Source organism: Tachysurus fulvidraco, chromosome 3 (genome assembly GCF_022655615.1).
Source record: "Tachysurus fulvidraco isolate hzauxx_2018 chromosome 3, HZAU_PFXX_2.0, whole genome shotgun sequence".
Taxonomy (NCBI): domain Eukaryota; kingdom Metazoa; phylum Chordata; class Actinopteri; order Siluriformes; family Bagridae; genus Tachysurus; species Tachysurus fulvidraco.
Window position 1 is genome coordinate 25,415,093 of NC_062520.1, and position 21,776 is coordinate 25,436,868.

Consider the following 21,776-nt stretch of genomic DNA (forward strand, 5'->3'; position numbering starts at 1 on the left):
GAGCACATTATGTACATTATGTGTACATAAGCTTCAGATGGAACCATGGTGACATGCTTTTTATTCTGTTTGTTCTCAGGTCACTGTACCTTCAGCTGCTGCTTTTGAAATAAACCTCATTCAGTTACTGTGAATTATATTGATGTCTTATGCAATCTATTATACAATATATAATATGATAATTATATAGAATATATTATGTAATATAAATCAAAATATTTAAGACATATGTTCCCATATAAATCTGATTATATTATCTTGTACATTGAGGTATACCATCACATATAATTTTACATATGTATAAAATTGCTTCTTCCAATATATAATTTCATATCATGTGGGACATATTTACATATATACAATATACATAACAATATATTAAATAGTATAATAATATGTATTTATTCAATATATGAAAATAGCAATAATTGCAGTATTGTCCCATATATTGCAATATATAATATATTATTGTATAATATATCATATGATATATTACTATGTAAATTTTACAATATATGGAGACGCATGAAATATATTGTCACGTAATATACTGAGAAATATATTTTTGTTGCGTAAGGGACTATCATTTTATTGCCTATCAAAGAGAATAGTATGATCAGTGGTGTCAAAAGCTGCACTTAGAACAAGCAACTCCAGCAAGGAGACAAAACCCTGATTAGAGGCCAGCAGCAGGTCATTTATACCTTTAACCAGTACTGTCTCTGTACTAAAACCTGGACTACATTTCATGAATGTTACTCATATGTAGGTATGAGCCTAACTGTTTTACAACAATCTCCAAGTTCTTTGAGATAATGGGGAGATAAGTTGATCTAGCAGCAGATATTCTGTAGCTTAGGAGGCTTTCCTTCCATGCTACTTGAAATAGTACCAATTTAGTTTGAAACATTTCAAATGTTTTTCTTTTTGGTCACACAATTTTCATAGTTTTTATTGATCAAAAACTTTCCAAGCAAGCTTGGGTTTCTTAAAAGGTTCAAAAATGCGATGTGGAAACAGAGGTGTGCTCATGCAAATGGTATACAAATGTTCATGTATACATTAGGCTGCTTTCTTCTGTTGTTCACTTTCATTTCTCTTGCTTTGTATGTAGCAACTTTTGAGGTGCGTCTTCTGGATCAGATATTTATCCAATAGTTACCAAAGCTGTTGTGTTTTTCTTATGTAAAATAATCCAGATAAATCATCTTACCAACTGAATTCATCTGATTTATTTCTGCAACCAGTTGCGTGTGCAAGGTAAGTTCCCAGAAAGGGAATCTATTAAAAAAATGGATTATATTTATTTATTTTTAAAACAAATAAACACAGAAATAGATTAGAATATTTATCAAAATTTATAACATTCACTAAATAATATTGTATCATTCTATATACAGTAATGTATTGGTCATATTATGAAAACAGCAGAATAACACATCAATGTATAACTGAAATTTTTAAGCAAATTTTAAAATGTTTGACACGTTTTTATCAAATATTGCTTTATGTTTGTTGAGTGATGGCTTATGAACTATGCACCTGTTCATGCTAGGTTTAGCACAATGAACTTATTATTAGCTCTTTTCATCAAAAAGTGATGAAACTTCCTCTCTTTTCAAAATCTTTACTTTTTACATTTTTATTTATCCGATAGTTACCACAGCTGTTGTGTTTTTCTTATGTAAATATTCCAGATAAATCATCTTACTAACTGAATTCATCTGATTTATTTCTGCCACCAGTTGTGTGAGCAAGGTAAGTTCCCAGAAAGGGAATCTATTTAAAATATTATATTCATTATTTTAAAACAAATAAACACAGAAATAGGATAGAATTTAGAAAACACTCTTGATTTTCACTTTCTTATATTTTGGCTCCATATTTATTTTAGTACAATTCTGAAAAAACAATGGGCTATATATGGATTATACATTTGCTTAATACAACCAATCTGCCATTTTTTTTTACCCATGACTTTAGGCACAAGTCAATTAATAAACAAGCCATAATGCTTATGCTTGTAGTTGTACACATATTTAGCCAGTTTTGAAATGACGTCAGAATAATACATAGATAGACAAAACTGGGACTCAATACTGTATATGTTCAATTCTGTACAAGAAATACATTAACTCCTTTATCTGCAAGGAATCTGTACTGGTATTGCAGAATGTAGTGACTGATTGGAGAGCTAGGAAACTTTTTCCATATTTTGCAGACAAATATTTTTGTGGTATAGCACATAAATACAGAGGGTTAATTCAGTCCAAAATATATTCATCCATTAAAAAGAGAGGAAGAAACCAGTTTTGTAAATAAAGCTGGACAGTTGTATTTCAACAAATATGAATGTATTTCTGCTGCATGCAGTTTACATTGATGAGACAAAATTAAAGCTAGTCATAAAACTCTAGATTTAACTAAATTTAATTTTATGCTACTGTTATTCAGAACCCTGAATACTATAAATAAATACATAAATGTGATTATGTAAATTATCCCTAGAATTATACACAAAGAAACAAAAGATACACATATATAAACACATTTATTATAATTTATTTTTTTATATATTACCTTTCATGATTACATCAATAATAGATTATATACATTAATATACATTAGTTATAATTTGACACTAATAATACATATCAGTTCATGAAGTTTGAAATATGATTACATATTTGTATATTTTGAGACAATATGTTTAAGTACAAGACATTAAATACTAGATCATTAGATACTTATCTTAAACTTTAGTTACATGCATTTCAAGTTTGCAAGTAGTCATTTTCATTTTTCATTGTGTGTCTTATTTTACCATAAATGCAGTGTTTGTCCTTCATATAGGTCAGATTTGAGTATGCAAAATCCAGTTGGTGTCATTTCTGATTCTTATCTTTGCAAATGTATGTAGGCTTAGCTATGGAACTTTGACCACCTGTACTGAGTCTCTGTATTGGAGATTCAAGCAGAGACTAACAAGATAAGAAAAAACAAGAACACCAACATAACCTAAGTAAGCATAATGTTGTCACTATTCATAACCCAACCCAAACTAATAATGATCAGTCAAATAAAAAAGAGAAAGAAGAGGGCTGTTTCATTAATTCCAACGACATTACAACCTTTTCTAAGATCTTGAAGATAAAGAGGAGATACGCTGGTCTCACATCAGATTTTCTGTAGTTTAGGAGGCTTTTCTTCAATTCTACTTGAACTGGTACCAATTTAGTTTGATTCCATTTGTACTAATTTCTAGCAGATTGTTTATAGTGTGTGTGTGTGTGTGTGTGTGTGGTGGTGTGTGTGTGTGTGTGTGTGTGTGTGTGTGTGTGTGTGAGATCATTGTACCAGGCTGTCCTTTTTTCTCTAATTATTTTTCTTCTAAATGGCACTACATTATGTAGGCTGTAGTGAAAATTGACTAAGTAATCAGTTGCCTGATCGAGTTCTGTGGGGTTGGACAGTGATCGGTTCATAGATGATAATTCTGGGTGACTATTTATGAATCTTTCTGTAGTTGCAGATATAAATGTATGTTTATCACGATACCATGGCAAAGCACATAGCACATGTATTTAAGACACAATTTAAATGAGAGAAGATAATGATCTGGAATAGCTTCAGACTGTGGAAATATGTATTATATATATATTTCTATATTTATTATTCAATCCGTATGTTAGAATGAGATCCCACAGTGTAACCTCCATTATGAGTGAAAAATATTACATGCTAATTAACCCCTACTGAATCTAAGATTGACACAAAATATTTTCTCTGCTGATTTTTGTAATTGTCGCAATGCGTTGTTGTTATATTAATGTATAGATTTTAATCTTAGCCAGATACTATGCTTTATGTCTAATCTGCAACAAAATATCTCCAGTTGTAAACCACACACAATCAGATTAGCCTGCTTGTCTGCTCCCTGGCCCTGGCTCTGAATTTTCACAGATTAACTAGGCCTGTTCTTAGACTATGTGCTATGCTGCAAGAACTTCTCAAGCAAGCTTGGGTTTTTAAAAGGTTCAACAATACAGTGTGGAAACAGACATGCAAATGTTCATGTATAAATTAGGCTGCTTTCTTTTATTGTTCAATTTAATTTCTCTTGCTTTGTATGTAGCTTTGTATTAAACCACAGCTGTTGTGTTTTTTCTTATGTAAATTATTCCAGATAAATCATCTTACCAACTGGATTCATCGGATTTATTTCTGCCACCTGTTGCAGTGCGAGGTAACTTTCCAGTAAGGACTCTATGTAAAAAAATATAATATTTATTTATAGCACAGTATAGTATAGTACAGTATAGTACAGTATAGTATATTTATTTTGGGATTAATATTAAACAAAATATATTTTAGTCAGATTTACATACATCCTTACTAATATATATTATGCTTATATACATATTTATCTATGAAAATGTTTATTTAGTATATGTTAAACTTTATTGAGAACATAAAGAATAGAGAAATTCATAAAATGTCATTCTCAAAACTCCTTCATAAATTTATGACCTGGTATAAATCTAACAATTGTATTGTTCTGGAATAATTAAAATAGTTACTGTTTGATCCTTAATATAAACCAAAATATACTATAGAGAGAAATGTTACAAAATAAAATGTGAATTTATTTGTGTATTTTATAGTTCAACCATTAATCATGACATCAAAACGAAAAAAAAGCCTCCGTTTTGTCACCTGGAACACAAATGGTATAAAATACCCATCTGAAAAATTTCATGATATAATAAAAATTCTTACATGCCTTAATGCTGATGTTGCCTTTATACAAGATGTGCCTTTATACAAGAGACAGATGCCTTTATACAGAGACACATGTTGGGACACAATGTGTCAAAATCCTACAAAATGTTCCAGGCTGGAGATCCTACTTCACTGTGCACAGCTCCCGCAGCAAAGGAGTCGCTATACTGATCAAAGAAGGCATAACATTTAAGTATATATGTCATGATGAGGATTGTTGTGGAGGTTACATTGTGCTGTTCTGTCATCTGTATGGTGAACTGTACACTCTTGTCAATGTGTACAATCATAACGCAGACAGAATTGTCTTGGGTAGACTGAAAGAGTATTTGAGGGAAACAGCTGAGGGTTTGCTGGTGGTTGGAGGTGATTTCAACACAGTTTTAGATCCCAGCATAGATCGGAAACCTTCATCTACATGGCATTCACCGTTAAAACCTATTTTACAAGGCTTTACGGAATCACTGAATATCATAGATACCTGGTCACAAAAACATAGTGATACTGAGACTGAGAACAGATTTACAAGGAAACAGGGTAAGAGTGCTTCCAGATTAGACATGTTTTTCCTGAAGAAGGACCAAATTCAAAGGATTACTAAAATCGAAGTGAAAGCATTTAAACAAAATGAAAGCATTTCTGATCATTATCCTCCTGTCCAAAAATGTCAGATGCAATCTGAGAACCGGTTAACAAGGAAACAGGGTGACAGTTCTTCCAACTTAGACATGTTTTTCCAGCATGAGGACCAAAAGCAAAGGTTGAAGGAAATTGAAGTGAAAATTGAAAGCATTTCTGATCATTATCCTCTTGTCCTAGAACTCCAATGTCAGATGCAAATCGAAAGGAAACTCCCAAAGATTGTAACAAGCTTAGAAAAATCTGAATACAATTCTGACAGGAGAGCAGGGAAGATTAGTGGAGCAGAAATACTGAGTGCTATAAAGTCCTTACCTGAGAAATACAGACAAGATCATTGGATTTTACTGACTGAGACCTTAAAGCCAGAATACAATGATATGTTAAAGAGTCACAAGGTACCTGAAAACTTTAAACATGAGCAAGGCAGCCATGAGTTCACAAAGAAATATCTGATATTTACAGAGGTTTTGGCTAAGCGTCTCAATGCATTCCTTTCAGTAGAGACAAAATGCAATATCTGCCTTATCATTGTGATCTTTAAGAGCAAAAAACAGAAAATCAGGTGGTCTTTCCTGAATTCAAGATTTGAGGAGCTAAAAAATGATAAACCAAAACAGGCCCCATTTGTCCCACCAGCAGATTTCAGCATTCTAGATTCCCTTCTTCCTAAAACCCAGAGCACTTCTGGAGATCTCAGAGATTTGCATCCTGGGTGTCCACTAACCAGTGCTGTCCTTTGTCTGGCTCTGGACCAGCTGAATCTGATGGTCAGTGATGAGGCTATGAAAACCATAGTTTGTTATCAGAAACAGACTCTGATCATACATGCACAGCAGGACAAACAGAAGCAAATAGATAAGATAGTAGAAAAATTCCAGAAAGATTCAAATGTTAGACTGGATGTCCAATGCCATCAATACAAACTCTAGGTTAGAGTTACAATTAGTTACAATTAGTAGTAAACTAATTACATGACATTTAAATATAATGATCATTTTGAAATACTTTTAAATACAAACAAATAAACCTACTTTGATACTAAATATTTAAGGAAATATTAAGGAGCTTTTTAACAGCAGTAGAATAAAATAACTGGGACAGTTATGTAGTCTTTTTTCACAGAAGATGGCAAACCAATTTGACAGAGTTTAAAAAAAAAGATTGAATGCTGACAAAAAAATCTAAATTGCTTCAGTTTAGAACTTCGGAAGACAAAACTGATCGCAACGGCCATTAATTGGCTGACTAAAAGACTACAGATATTACCCTAGGATTCCAGAAATCTTTTAGTCAAATAAGTCAAAGTTGTCTCAGACAAACAAATCGTGGCCAAAATATAGTATATAAATACATTAGGTTTTAGTTTAGGGGTGTGAAAATGTATACAACCAGATTATTGTACATTTATTCATTTTTAGCTTTTTCCCCTAAAAATTTATTCTTATTGCTTTTCACTTTAATGTATAGCTTGTAATTTCACTATAACGTTATAAAAGGTTCTGTCTGGATTTATCTGGGTTTAATATTTTTTTTTACATCACAAAAACATGTTAACAGGGTGTGTAGACATTTTATATCCATGTAACATTGTAAGTATTCTTCAACCTATAAAAATCTGAGGGTTACATTTCTATGTTTAAACTAAAAAATAATACTTGCTGTGTTTATTTCTTATGTATTTCTTTACTATGATCAATCATAAATGCTATGATTTTATGGTCCTTCTTTGTTTGTATTTTATTTATTTGTTTTTGTTTTATGAGTAAACATATTTACTGTATTTAACAGAACTGCCACACTAAAAACAAACTAATTAAATCTCTAATTTAAAAGATATAGAAAATCTTTCAGTTTACATTTTGATGTAATTAAATTGAATGTTTTGAGGAATGTTTCTTCCACATGACTCCTGCTCTTGACTTTATTATAAATCTTAGAATAAAAGAGACAACCAGACAGAATAAAAATAAATTCAGAAAATTAAAAAGAGGTTGCAGACTTAAAATCGTGTTATTTGCTTAAATACATTTAGATTTGCTTCAAGAGTTGAAAATTGGATAATTTAAAAAGGGGTATGGATATATTTCTATGCATAAAATATGTTTTAAAAAGAAAATTTAACAAGATATCTGTTCTATTTCACATTGTTGTACAGTTATGTGTTATATCAAGCTAAATTTTAACATCGGGTTTTAACTTTGTGCTAAATCAAATGCATTCATTAATAAATATAAAATGTTATTGTGTTTGAGAAATTTTGATATGAAAAACATCTCTTGTATGTCATTTCTTTCTTGAGTGTGTGTTGTTAAATTAAAAGTCATTATGAAATCTTGTCACATCTTGTCGTATATTAATGTGTTACTTCCATCCCAGCTTTAAAACAGACTTTCAGCTGCAAGGTATTGACAACTCTGAATCAATCAGTTCAGTTAACTGTGGATATTGTCACAAAGTAGTTTTGCAGAAATAAGTGTATCCCTTTAGTTAAATAGGAATATGTACTGTAAATAGAACTAGAAGTTCAGAAAGTTTCTTACCTTCTCCTAGTTCTGAAGCAAATTAAAGGAAATCTTGTCTTTGACACACTAGAAACCAAAGAGCTCAAAGAAATCAAAGAGCAACATTGCACCTTGGCATTTACAAAAGGACTAATACATTGTATGCCATTATTCTAGTAGTAACACATCACTTAAGAACTGGATACACATATGCATTTTTCCCATGAGACCATAATCAAAATATACAAGAAATATACCTCTATCTGTATATAGCATTTATTAACAAAAAACAATGAACGATTGATGTTTCTATTTGGGAATGATTTGTTCTATTAGTAAGTTTAGTAGTGTCAAGAAAACATTGTGAGAAAAATGGGATTATGTAAATTATCCCTAGAATTATACACAAAGAATAAACATATACACATACATCAATAATAGATCATATATATTAATATACATTAGTTATAATTTGACACTAATAATACATATCAGTTATGAAGTTTGAAATACTATTAAATATTGTATATTTTGAGACAATATGTTTAAATACAAGACATGAAATACTAGATCATTAGATAAGTAATCTTTGGTTACATGCAAATTGTGTGCTGGTAAAATTGTGTTACAAATGTGTAATTAAATAATTTTACAACTATAAGCAGCACTTAATGTAAATTAAAGATGCCTGAATTTACATTTAAGATTTGTAATCTATCAGTGTCTCTTACAATATTAAAATACAAGAAGTTTTATGCCTTTTATGCCTTATTTTACCGTAAATGCAGTGTTTGTCTTTCATATAGGTCAGATTTGAGTATGCAAAATCCAGTTGGTGCCATTTCTGATCCTTTTCTTTACAAATGTATGTTAGGCTTAGCTAAGGAACTTTGACCACCTTTACTGAGTCTCTGTATTGGAGATTCAAGCAGAGACTAACAAAGATAAGAAAAATACATAAGCTTAATTTCATGTTTACAAATAATTGTACCAAGAGGGAGCATATATAATGGAGTAAAGCGGTGGGCCTAAAATAGCACCTCGTAGTGTGTGTGTGTGCGTGTGTGTGTGTGTGTGTGTGTGTTGATCAAAAACAAAACTTCTCAAGCAAGTTTGGGTTTCTTAAAAGGATCAACAATACAGTGTGAACACAGAGACATGCAAATGCTGTACAAATGTTCATGTGTACATTAGGCTGCTTTCTTCTGCTGTTCACTTTCATTTCTCTTGCTTTGCCTTGCGTCTTCTGATATTCATACAATAGTTACCACAGCCGTTGTGTTTTTCTTATGTAAAATATTCCAGATAAATCATCTTACCAGCTGGATTCATCAGATTTATTTCTGCCACCAGTTGCATGCGGAGGGCAAGTTCCCAGGAAGGGACTCTATATAAAAAATGGATTATATTTATTTATTTTAAAAACAAATAAACACAGAAATATAATAGAATATTTTTATACTCAAAATTTACAACATTCACTAAATAATATTGTATCATTCTATATACAATAATGTAATGGTCATAGTATGAAAACAGCAGAATAACACATCAATGTATAACCAAAATTTTTAAGCAAGTCTAAAATGTATTTTGACTCGTTTTTATGAAATATTGCTTTATTTTAGTGGAGTGATGGCGTATAAAACTATACAGCTAATCTTAAGCACAATGTACTTATTATTAGCTTTCGTCAGAAAGTGATAAAACTTTTTTTCAAAATCTTTAGTTTTACATTTTAAACACTTCTTGATTTCCCTTTCTTATATTTTTGGCTCCATATTTCTACTCTTATTTTAGTACAATTCTGACCAAACATTGTACTGATATATGGATTATACATTTGCTTAAATACAACCAATCTGTCATTTTTTCACCCATGGACTTTAGGCACAAGTCAATTAAGAAACAAGCCATAATGCTTATGCTTGTAGGTGTACCCATATTTAGCCCCAGGGTTGGAATGACATCAAAACAATAATAGAATAGACAAAACTGGATTCAGTTTCGTATATGTTCTTTTCCATGCATGAAATAAATGAACAGTTAATTGGGATGATTTTTATTCCATGATCTGCTTTCATTTGCACCCATGGAATTAGATCGGATTTTAAAAGGGTGAAAAACTAGACAGATTTGATATCTGTGTGTACAATAGAATTGAGAGTGACCAAAAGACTGAAACTGACTATATAGTAAGTGAAATAATTAACAATGTGTAAATCCTTGAAATATAAAATATAAATATAAAGTGCTAAACAACATCATTTCATTTATTTAGTCTAGTATTCTAGCATAATAATGGCGTGTAAAATCTTCATGTCTCTTACAATATTATAATACAAGAAGTCGTCTACTTTCATTGTGCCTTATTTTAAGGTAAACAGAGTTTGTCTTTCATATAGGTCAGATTTGAATATGCAAAATCCAGCTGGTGCCATTTCTGATTCTATCTTTCTCATCCTTATGGACCTTAACCACCTGTACTGAGTCTCTGTATTGGAGATTCAAGCAAAGACTAACAAGATAAGGAAAAACCTAAGCTTAATTTCATGTTTACAAACAATTGTAACAAGAGGGTAGCATATATAATAGAGTAAAGCAGTGGGCCTAAAACAGCACCTTGTAGAGCACCAACATAAACCTAAGTAAGCAAAAGTTACCATTCAGAACCCAACCCCAAAGTCAAATACGAGCAAGAAGAGGGCTGTTCCATTAATTCCAACAACACTTTTCTAAGATCTTGGAGATTAAGTGAAAGTGAGAGGAGATAAGCAGGTCTCACAGCAGATTTTCTGTAGTTTAGGAGGCTTTTTCCATGCTACTTGAACTAGTACCAATTTAGTTTGATTCCATTTGGTCTAATTTCCTAGCAGTTTGTTTATAGTGTGTGTGTGTGTGTGTGTGTGTGTGTGTGTGTGTGTGTGTGTGTGTGTGTGATCATTGTACCAGGGTGCTACTTTTTTCTAATTTTTTTTCTTCTAAATAGCACTACATTATCTAGGCGTGTAGTGAAATTTGACTAAGTAATCAGTAGCTGATCGAGTTCTGTGGGGTTGGACAGTGATCGGATAATAGATGATAATTTGGGTCACTATTTATGAATCTTTCTGCAGTTGCAGATAAATGTATGTTACGATACCATGGTAAAGCACATAGCACATGTGTCTAAGACACAGTTTAAATGAGAGAAGATAATGATCTTTAATAGCTTCAGACTGTGGAAATATGACTTTCTATATTTTATATAAATCTAGAAGGGATATTTTTTACTTATACTTTTTTTTACTTATACTTGATACTATATTTCATATAAAACCAGAAGGATTGTAATATGCTTTATGTCTAATCTGCAAAAAGAGATGAACACACACAAGTTAAAATTAATTTTGTGCAAAAGAAATTGATGTGATAAGTACATTGTATATTATAAAAATAAATGAATAAAAAAATATTGTCACGATGAGACAAAGGCGAGTGCGGATCCATTTGCAGTTACTCCTTTAATAAGCAAAAAACAGGAAACAAACAAACAAACAAGCAGGCAAAAACAGATCAGAACACTGAGCAGGACAGGGAACAGGAACAGAGACATAAACAGACAGCACAGCGCATACTAACAACGACTCACAACCGGGAAGTGAACAAAACAGAGTACATATAGTGAATGAGAACCAATCACAAGACGGAAACAATCAAAGACTAAGACAAAAACACCTGGGGAAGAGATTGAGTGCAATTAATGTAACAAATAGGTGGGTGGGGTCAACAATTAACAGCCGGGAATGACAGCAGCAGAAACAAAGGAGAACACAGACTCATTACAGAACTACGAGCGGCTTCCAGACACTCCCAAGGCCGCAGAAACCAGTCCAGGAGGGCGGAGCGAAGGCGCAACAAGGGTGAGAGGGCGGGGTCGAGTTAGTGTTGCAGCAGAGCAGGCCGAGCCGGTGGCCAGGGCGGCGCCGGCAGAGCAGGTGGCCAGGGCGGCGCCAGCAGGAGCAGGAGGCCAGGAGGGGCTGCAGGTGGAGACAGAGACCAGAGCAGAGTTGGGAGACCAGGGTGGTGCCGCAGGCAGAGCAGGGCGGAGACCAGGGTGGTGCTGGAGGCGGAGCCAGAAACCAGAGCAGGACCTGGGACCAGAGTGGTGCTGGAGGCGGAGCCAGAGACCAGAGCAGGACCTGGGACCAGGGTGGTGCCGCAGGTCGAGCCAGGGACCAAAGCGGAGTTGGCGGCAGGGTGGTGCTGTAGGTGCTCTGAGCCTGTAAACAGGGACAAGAGGTAAAAGGCCTGGCAAATCTAGTGAAACAAAACACAGGACAGATACCACAGGAACATTGATAAGTTCAGGCCAGGCAGAGAGTTCAGGGAGTTTGGGTTGTAACCATGTCGACTGCGTTCTCCGACTCAGTCATTTCGGTCGACCCGGCCGGTTCGATCAACCTGGTCGGTCCGGCTGGTTCCGGCGTCCCGGCTGGTTCCGGTGACCCGGTCGGTTCGGCTGGTGAGGCCGACGGCTTAGGGATGCCAGCCGCCCGAGCCGACCTCATCGGTGTATCCGCCAGTTTGGAGACCAACCGGTTCGCACGGGCCTCAGCCGAGCTTGCCGGTACGGTAGCCATGTGAACCGGCTTGGTCACAGGTGTGCACGGGACTGGGCTGGACGGAGGCACTGTAGGGCATTCGGGCATCCGTGGCTGGTTCCGCTCCGTAGCCCACGGACTCCTATGCTTGCTGCCTCCTCCAAAAAAATACTTACGGCCGGCGTCCGTCTCTCCCCTGCTCATGGTTGCAGAGGACCGGCCCAGGAGCAACGCTAAGTTGACGAAGTCCGAGAATGATTCTATCTCTCGGCTAGACGCCATTAAGTCTTGCAGAATGTCCTTTAGTCCGTACTTGAAAATGACCTTGAGGGCCTTCTCACCAAAGTTGGCCTGGTTGCACAGTTCCACGAATACCTCCACATATTCCTCGACTGGGAGTTCTCCTGACTTAGGCAAAACAGGATTTCTGCTGGATCCCTGTGGTGAGTCGTTCTGTCACAATGAGACAAAGGCGAGTGCGGATCCATTTGCAGTTACTCCTTTAATAAGCAAAAAACAGGAAACAAACAACAAACAAGCAGGCAAAAAACAGATCAGAAACACTGAGCAGGACAGGGAACAGGAACAGAGACATAAACAGACAGCACAGCGCATACTAACATCGACTCACAACCGGGAAGTGAACAAAAACAGAGTACATATAGTGAACGAGAACCAATCACAAGATGGAGACAAACAAAGACTAAGACAAAACACCTGGGGAAGAGATTGAGTGCAATTAATGTCCATGGTAACAAATAGGTGGGCGGGTCAACAATTAACAGCAGGGAATGACAGCAGGCAGAAACAAAGGAGAAAAACAGACTCATTACAATTATATATTTTATGGCCGATTCTGCATAACATTTTTTGATTTTCTGGTTTATATAAGACAGATATAATCATTTAACGTGCTTAGGGATGCCAGAGGTTTTTAGTTGCAGCCATAAATTTACATACCTTTTCCCAAATCTGCAAAATGTTAATAATTGAAAAGAAATAAAAATGATCTTAATTGCAGTTTTATTTTGTTTGTTTGTTTGTTTTTCTTATGTAAAATATTCCAGATAAATTATCTTACCAACTGGATTCATCAGATTTATTTCTGCCACCAGTTGCGTGTGCAAGGTAAGACTCTATATAAAAAGTTTATTTTATTTATTTATAGTACAGTATAGTATATTGCAGTATAGTACAGTATAGTATAGTACAGTACAGTATAGTATATTTATTTTGGGATTGGCAAACAAAATATCTTTTAGTCAGATTTACATGCATCCTTACTAATATATACTATGCTTACATACATATTTATCTATAAGTTTGAAATGTTTATTTAGTATATGTTAAACTTTATTGAGAACATAAAGAATAGAGAAATTCATAAAAGGACATTCTCAAAACTCCTTCATAAATTTATGACCTGGTATAAATATAACAATTTTATTGTGCTGGAATAATTAAAATAGTTACTGTTTGATCCTTAATATAAACCAAAATATACTATAGAGAGAAATGTTACAAAATAAAATGTGAATTTAATTGTGTTTTTTATAGTTCAACCCTTAATTGTGACATCACAACGAAAAACAAGCCTCCGTTTTGTCATCTGGAACACAAATGGTATAAAATACCCACCTGAAAAGTTTGTCAATGTAAGGAATATTCTAAGACATCTTAGAGCTGATGTTGCCTTTATACAAGAGACACATGTTGGGACACAATGTGTCAAAATCCTACAAAATGTTCCAGGCTGGAGATCCTACTTCACTGTGCACAGCTCCCGCAGCAAAGGTGTCGCTATACTGATAAAAAACAGCGTGCCATTTGAGTACATATGCTGTGATGAGGATTGTTGTGGAGGTTACATTGTGCTGTTCTGTCATCTGTATGGTGAACTGTACACTCTTGTCAACGTGTACAATCATAAAGAAGACAGAAATGTCTTGGGTAGACTGAAAGAGTATTTGTTGGAAACAGCTGAGGGTGTGCTGGTGGTTGGAGGTGATTTCAACACACTTTTAAATCCCAACATAGATCGGAAACCTTCATCTACACGACATTCACCGTTAAAACCTATTTTACAAGACTTTACTGAATCACTGATGCTCATAGACACCTGGTCACAAAAACATAGTGATACTGAGACTGAGAACAGATTTACAAGGAAACAGGGTGAGAGTTCTTCCAGATTAGACATGTTTTTCCTGCAGGAAGCCCAAATTCAAAGGATGACTAAAATTGAAGTGAAAGCATTTAAAAAAACTGAAAGCTTTTCTATGCATCATCATCCTCTTGTCCTAAAACTCCAATGTCAGATGCAATCCGAGAACAGATTTACAAGGAAACAGGGTGAGAGTTCTTCCAAATTAGACATATTTTTCCGGCATGAGGACCAAAAGCAAAGGTTGAAGGAAATTGAAGTGAAAATTGAAAGCATTTCTGATCATTATCCTCTTGTCCTAGAACTCCAATGTCAGATGCAAATCGAAAGGAAACTCCCAAAGATTGTAACAAGCTTAGAAAAATCTGAATACAATTCTGACAGGAGAGCAGGGAAGATTAGTGGAGCAGAAATACTGAGTGCTATAAAGTCCTTACCTGAGAAATACAGACAAGATCATTGGATTTTACTGACTGAGACCTTAAAGCCATCATACAACGATATGTTAAAGAGTCACAAGGTACTTGAAAACTTTAAAAACGTACAAGGCAGCCATGAGTTCACAAGGGACTATCTGATATTTTCAGAGGTTTTGGCTAAGCGTCTCAATGCATACCTTTCATTAGAGACAAAATGTAATATCTGCGTTGTTATCATTGTGATCTTTAAGAGCAGAAAACAGAAAATCAGGTGGTCTTTCCTGAAGTCAAGATTTGAGGAGCTAAAAAATGATAAACTAAAACAGGCCCCATTTGTCCCACCAGCAGATTTCAGCATTCTAGATTCCCTTCTTCCTAAAACCCAGAGCACTTCTGGAGATCTCAGAGATTTGCAGCCTGGCTGTCCACTAACCAGTGCTGTCCTTTATCTGGCTCTGGACAAGCTGAATCTGATGGTATGTGATGATGCTGTGAAAACCATAGTTTGTTATCATAAACAGACTCTGATCATACATGCACAGCAGGACAAACAGAAGCAAATTGGTAAGATAGTAGAAACATTCCAGTATGAATCAAGTGTTAGACTGATTGTCCAATACCCTTAAGCATTAAACTCTAGGGTGACTCATGAGTTACAATTAGTAGTAAACTGGTTATGTGACATTTAAATATCATGATCATTTTGAAATACTTTTAAATACAAATAAATAAACCTACTTTGGTGCTGAATATTTAAGGACATTTCTAAAGAGCTTTTTAACAGTAGAATAAAATGACTGGAACGGTTTGTGCAGATTTTTTTCACAGAAGATGGCAAACCAATTTGACAGAGTTTCATAAAAAAAGATTGAATGCTGACATAAAACCTAAAATTTCTTCAATTTAAGAACGTCATTGGAAGACAAAACTGATTGCAATGGCCATTAATCGGCTGACTAAAAGACTACAGATATTACCCTAGGATTTCAGAAATCTTTTAGTCAAAAGAGTCAAAGTTTGTCTCAGACGACCAAATCGTGGCCAAAATATAGTATATACTGTAAATACATTAAGTATTGGTTTAGGGGTGTGCACATTTATACAACCAGTTTATTGTAAATTTATTCACGTTTAGCTTTTTCCCCTAAAATGATTCTTATTGGTTTTCACTTTAATGTATTGCTTGCAATTTCACTATAACGTTATAAAAGGTTCTGACAGGATTTATCTGGGTTTAATTTTTTTTTACATCACAAAAACATGTTAACAGGGTCATGTAGACATTTTATATCCATGTAACATTGTAAGTTCTTCAACCTATAAAAATCTGAGGGTTACATTTCTATGTCCAAACTAAAAAAAAATACTTGCTGTGTTTATTTCTTATGTATTTCTTAATGATGATCAATCATAAATGCTATGATTTTATGGTCCTTCTTTGTTTGTATTTTATTTATTTGTTTTTGTTTTATTGAGTAAACATATTTACTGTATTTAACAGAACTGCACACTGAAAACAAACTATTTATGACTCTAATATATATAATAATATAATATAATATAATAATATAAGATATAGAAAATCTTTCAATATACATTTTGATGTAATTAAAATTAATATGTTTTGAGGAATGTTTCTTTCACGTGACTCCTGTTTTTGACTTTATTATAAATGTTAAAAGAAAAGAGACAACCAGAATAAAAATAAATTCAGAAAATTATAAAGAGGTTGCAGACTTACATTCAAGTTAAAAAGATGTTTGGGAAATTTATATGAAAAAACATCTCTTGTATGTCATTTCTTTCTGGAGGGTGTGTTGTTAAATTAAAAGTCATTATGAAATCTTGTCAAATCTTGTATATTAATGTGTTACTTCCATCCCAGCTTTAAACAGACTTTCAACTGCAAGGTACAGTATTAACAACTCTGAATTCAGTTCAGCTAACTGTGGACTGTAATGTGTCTGTCTGTGTTTTCCCCTTGTTTCTGTCTGCCGTCTCTCCCTGATGTTAATTGTTGACCCCGCCCACCTATCTGTTACGATGGACACTAATTACATTCATTCTCTTCCCCAGGTGTTTTGTCTTAGTCCTTGTCTGTCTCTGTTTTGTGATTGGTTCTCGTTCTCCATATATACTCTGTCTGTTCACTTCAATGTTGTTGGTCGTTTTTGGTGTTGGTGTGTGCATGTCCATGTTCCCGTTCCCGTTTCCTGTTTGTTCCGCGTTGCCTGCCTGTTTGTTTGTGTTTTGTTTAGTAAAAACCTTTAAACTGCGTTTGGATCCTCACCCGCTTTTGTTTCACCGTGTCACTTCGTGACAGAACGACCAACCTCCAATGGATCCAGCAGAACTCCTGTTTTGCCTACGTCAGGAGGACGCCCCAGTTGAGGAGTACACGAAGGTATTCTTGGACCTGTGCAGCGAGGTCAATTTCGATGAGAAGGCGCTCAAAGACATTTTTAAGCACGGACTAAGGGAGATCCTGCGGTATTTGATGCCGTCTACCAGAGAAATAAAGACATTCTCGGAGTTCGTCAACTTGGCGTTGCTCCTGGACGGGTCCACGCTGAGCGTGAGCACTGTAGAGACGGAAGCCGGCCGTAAGTATTTTTTGGGGGGGGGCAGCAAGCATCGGGATCCGTGGGCCACAGAGTGGAATCAGCCACGGACGCCCGAATGCTCCACAGTGCCTCCGCCCAGACCAGTCCCGTGCACATCCGTGATTGAGCCAGTTCCCATGGCTACCGTACCGGCGAGCTCGGCTGAGGTCCGTGCTAACCGGCTGGTCTCCAAACTGGCGGATACCCCGATGAGGTCGGCTCGGGCGGCCGGCATCCCTAAGCCGCCAGCTGGACCAGCCGGGTTGCCGGAACCAGCCGTGTCGCCGGAACCGACCGGGTCGATGGAACCTGCCGAACCGACCGGGTCGACGGAACCGACCGTGTCGACGGAACCTGCCGAACCGACCGGGTCGACGGAACTGACCGGGTCGACGGAACTGACCGGGTCGACGGAACCTGCCGGGTCGACGGAACCGACCGGGTCGATGGAACCTGCCGAACCGACCGAGTCGACAGAACCGACCGGGTCGACGAAACCTGCCGAACCGACCGGGTCGACGGAACTGACCGGGTCGGCGGAACCTGCCGGGTCGATGGAACCTGCCGAACCGACCGGGTCGACGGAACCGACCGGGTCGATGGAACCTGCCGAACCGACCGGGTCGACGGAACCGACCGGGTCGAAGGAACCTGCCGGGTCGAAGGAACCTGCCGAACCGACCGGGTCGACGGAACTGACCGGGTCGACGGAACTGACCGGGTCGACGGAACCTGCCGGGTCGACGGAACCGACCGGGTCGATGGAACCTGCCGAACCGACCGAGTCGACAGAACCGACCGGGTCGACGAAACCTGCCGAACCGACCGGGTCGACGGAACTGACCGGGTCGGCGGAACCTGCCGGGTCGATGGAACCTGCCGAACCGACCGGGTCGACGGAACCGACCGGGTCGATGGAACCTGCCGAACCGACCGGGTCGACGGAACCGACCGGGTCGATGGAACCTGCCGAACCGACCGGGTCGACGGAACCGACCGGGTCGATGGAACCTGCCGAACCGACCGGGTCGACGGAACCGACCGGGTCGAAGGAACCTGCCGGGTCGAAGGAACCTGCCGAACCGTCTGGGTCGACGGAACCGACCGGGTCGACGGAACCTGCCGAACCGACCGGGTCGACGGAACCTGCCGAACCGACCGGGTCGACGGAACCTGCCGAACCGACCGGGTCGACGGAACCGGCCGAGCTGACGGAACCAGCCGAATCGGCCGGGTCGACCGAAATGACTGAGTCAGAGGACGCGGTCGACATCATGACACCCAGACTACCTGAACTCTCTGCCTGGCCTGAACCTATGCATGTTTCTGTTTTCCTGTGTTTTGCTTCGCTGGACTTGCCAGCCCTTCTACCTCCTGTCCCTGTTCATAGGCCCAAAGCACCACCCTGGCTGCCAACTCCGTTCCGGTCTCTGGCTCCGCCTCCAGCACCACCCTGGTCCCCGGTCCTGCTCTGGTCTCTGGCTCCGCCTCCAGCACCACCCTGGTCTCCGGTCCTGCTCTGGTCTCTAGCTCTGCCTCCAGCACCACCCTGGTCTCCGGTCCTGCTCTGGTCTCTGGCTCCGGCTCCAGCACCACCCTGGTCTCTGGTCCTGCTCTGGCCTCCGGCTCCGCCTCCAGCACCACCCTGGTCTCCGGTCCTGCTCTGGTCTCTGGCTCCGCCTCCAGCACCACCCTGGTCTCCGGTCCTGCTCTGGTCTCTGGCTCTGCCTCCGGCACCACCCCGGCCTCCTGTTCTCCCGGCGCCGCCCCGGCCTCCTGCTCTGCCGGCGCCGCCCTGGCCTCCTGCTCTGCCGGCGCCGCCCTGGCCTCCTGTTTTCCCGGCGCCGCCCTGGCCTCCTGTTCTCCCGGCGCCGCCCTGGCCTCCTGTTCTCCCGGCGCCGCCCTGGCCTCCTGTTCTCCCGGCGCCGCCCTGGCCTCCTGTTCTCCCGGCGCCGCCCTGGCCTCCTGCTCTGCCGGCGCCGCCCTGGCCTCCTGCTCTGCCGGCGCCGCCCTGGCCTCCGGCTCTGCCGGCGCCGCCCCGGCCCCCGGCTCGGCTGGCGCCACCCCGGCCTCCTGCTCGGCGGGCGCCACCACTACACGAACCCGACCCGCCCTCCCACCCTGGTTGCGCCTTCGCTCCACTCGCCTGAACTGGGTTTTGTGGACTTGGGAGCGTCTGGAAGCCGCTCGTAGGGGGGGGGCTCTGTAATGTGTCTGTCTGTGTTTTCCCCTTGTTTCTGTCTGCCGTCTCTCCCTGATGTTAATTGTTGACCCCGCCCACCTATCTGTTACGATGGACACTAATTACATTCATTCTCTTCCCCAGGTGTTTTGTCTTAGTCCTTGTCTGTCTCTGTTTTGTGATTGGTTCTCGTTCTCCATATATACTCTGTCTGTTCACTTCAATGTTGTTGGTCGTTTTTGGTGTTGGTGTGTGCATGTCCATGTTCCCGTTCCCGTTTCCTGTTTGTTCCGCGTTGCCTGCCTGTTTGTTTGTGTTTTGTTTAGTAAAAACCTTTAAACTGCGTTTGGATCCTCACCCGCTTTTGTTTCACCGTGTCACTTCGTGACATGGACATTGTCACAAAGTAGTTTTACAGAAATAAGTGTATCCCTTTAGGTAAATAGAAATATATGAATAGAACTAGAAGTTCAGAAAGTTTCTGAACATTACTTTCTTACCTTCTCCTAGTTCTGAAGCAAATTAAAGGGAATCTTGTCTTTCACACACTCAGAACAACAGATACCTGTGATATAATGGTTGTGAAGTTCCCTAAAAATGTAAAACCTTATAAGATCTAGAAAACAAACTATAAATGCATGTTAATAAGTGCAATTTTTAATTTTCTTATCTGCCAGGAGACATTTGTAATTCTTTCACATTTTGGAAAAAGTGCCTGATCATATTTCTTACCCCTTTATATCTTTCTCACTGTGACCTTTGACACAGACAAAGAAAATCCAGTGGTCTTTCATTGAGACAATACAGCAATAAGCATTAGAATTATTAGGTGGGTTTAATAATTAGGCAATTCGGTTTTTCAAATCATTTTAAAGAAATGATGGTCACTCACACAGAAATATTTTTACTTCAACAAGAAATTATGTTTTCATTTAAATGTTAAAGTTTAATGTTAACACCCACTCTGAAACTCAACATCACCAAGAAAAACACCACAGTTCTTCATGAATCACTAACCAACAACAAGAAAAATAGAAATCAACATTTGGAACAACATTAATCTTACTGGAAAATAATTACATAACAATGGAAAAACTCTCTGCCTCCATTTAATGTTGACTTACACCAGTGAATCACCAGAAATTCTCTTAAAGCCATTCCAATAGCTCTAGTCTCAGAAGGGTACCAAACAAGTGTAGTGAATGATGCTATGTTGACAACTCATATATATATATATTGAGTGCAGCACCTTGGCATTTTACTAAAGACTAATAGATTGTATGCCATTATTCTAGTAGTAACACAATCACTTAAGAACTGGATACACATATGCATCTTTTTCCCCATGAGTCCATAATCAATATACAGTATACAAGAAATATACCTCTATCTTTATATAGCATTTTAATTAATGAAAAAACGAATGATTGATTTTTCTATTTGGGAATGATTTTATTCTATTTAGTTTAGTAGTTTAGTAGTGTCAAGAAAACATTTGGTCTTAGTGAGGTGTTAACTGGAGTGCTACACCAAGACACCAAAAACAAACAATGGTGTTGCTTCAGTCTTTGATCCAAATTTGGCTCCTAAGTTGTCTGCCTGGTTTTACACGTTCCTCTGTACACTATACAGTACTTTATATATAGACTAGATTTGTTGAGTTGTGGCTGTTTCATGTATACATATATAATGTTCATGTATAAATCAGGCTGCTTTCTTCTGTTGCTCACTTGCATTTCTCTGGAAACAGGTGTGAATGATAGGTATGAAGATGACTGAATGTGAAAGTGCATGTGTGTTCTGCGTGTTTGAGTCTGATGTGGCCAGGTGCATGCTGGGGACTTGAAAACATAGAGCTAGGACTCAATGTCATGCTTTCATAATATAATGTTTTCCCTAA

General features: G+C 38.1%; 1 long non-coding RNA gene across 1 annotated transcript; it reads left to right on the forward strand.

Moving 5' to 3' along the window:
* The first annotated feature begins 1,696 nt into the window (after positions 1–1,696).
* LOC125140816 lies at positions 1,697–4,236 on the forward strand. The gene is made up of 3 exons (XR_007140067.1): positions 1,697–1,758; positions 2,921–3,022; positions 4,187–4,236. It is a non-coding gene; the product is annotated as an uncharacterized LOC125140816 (long non-coding RNA).
* The last annotated feature ends 17,540 nt before the right edge of the window (positions 4,237–21,776 follow it).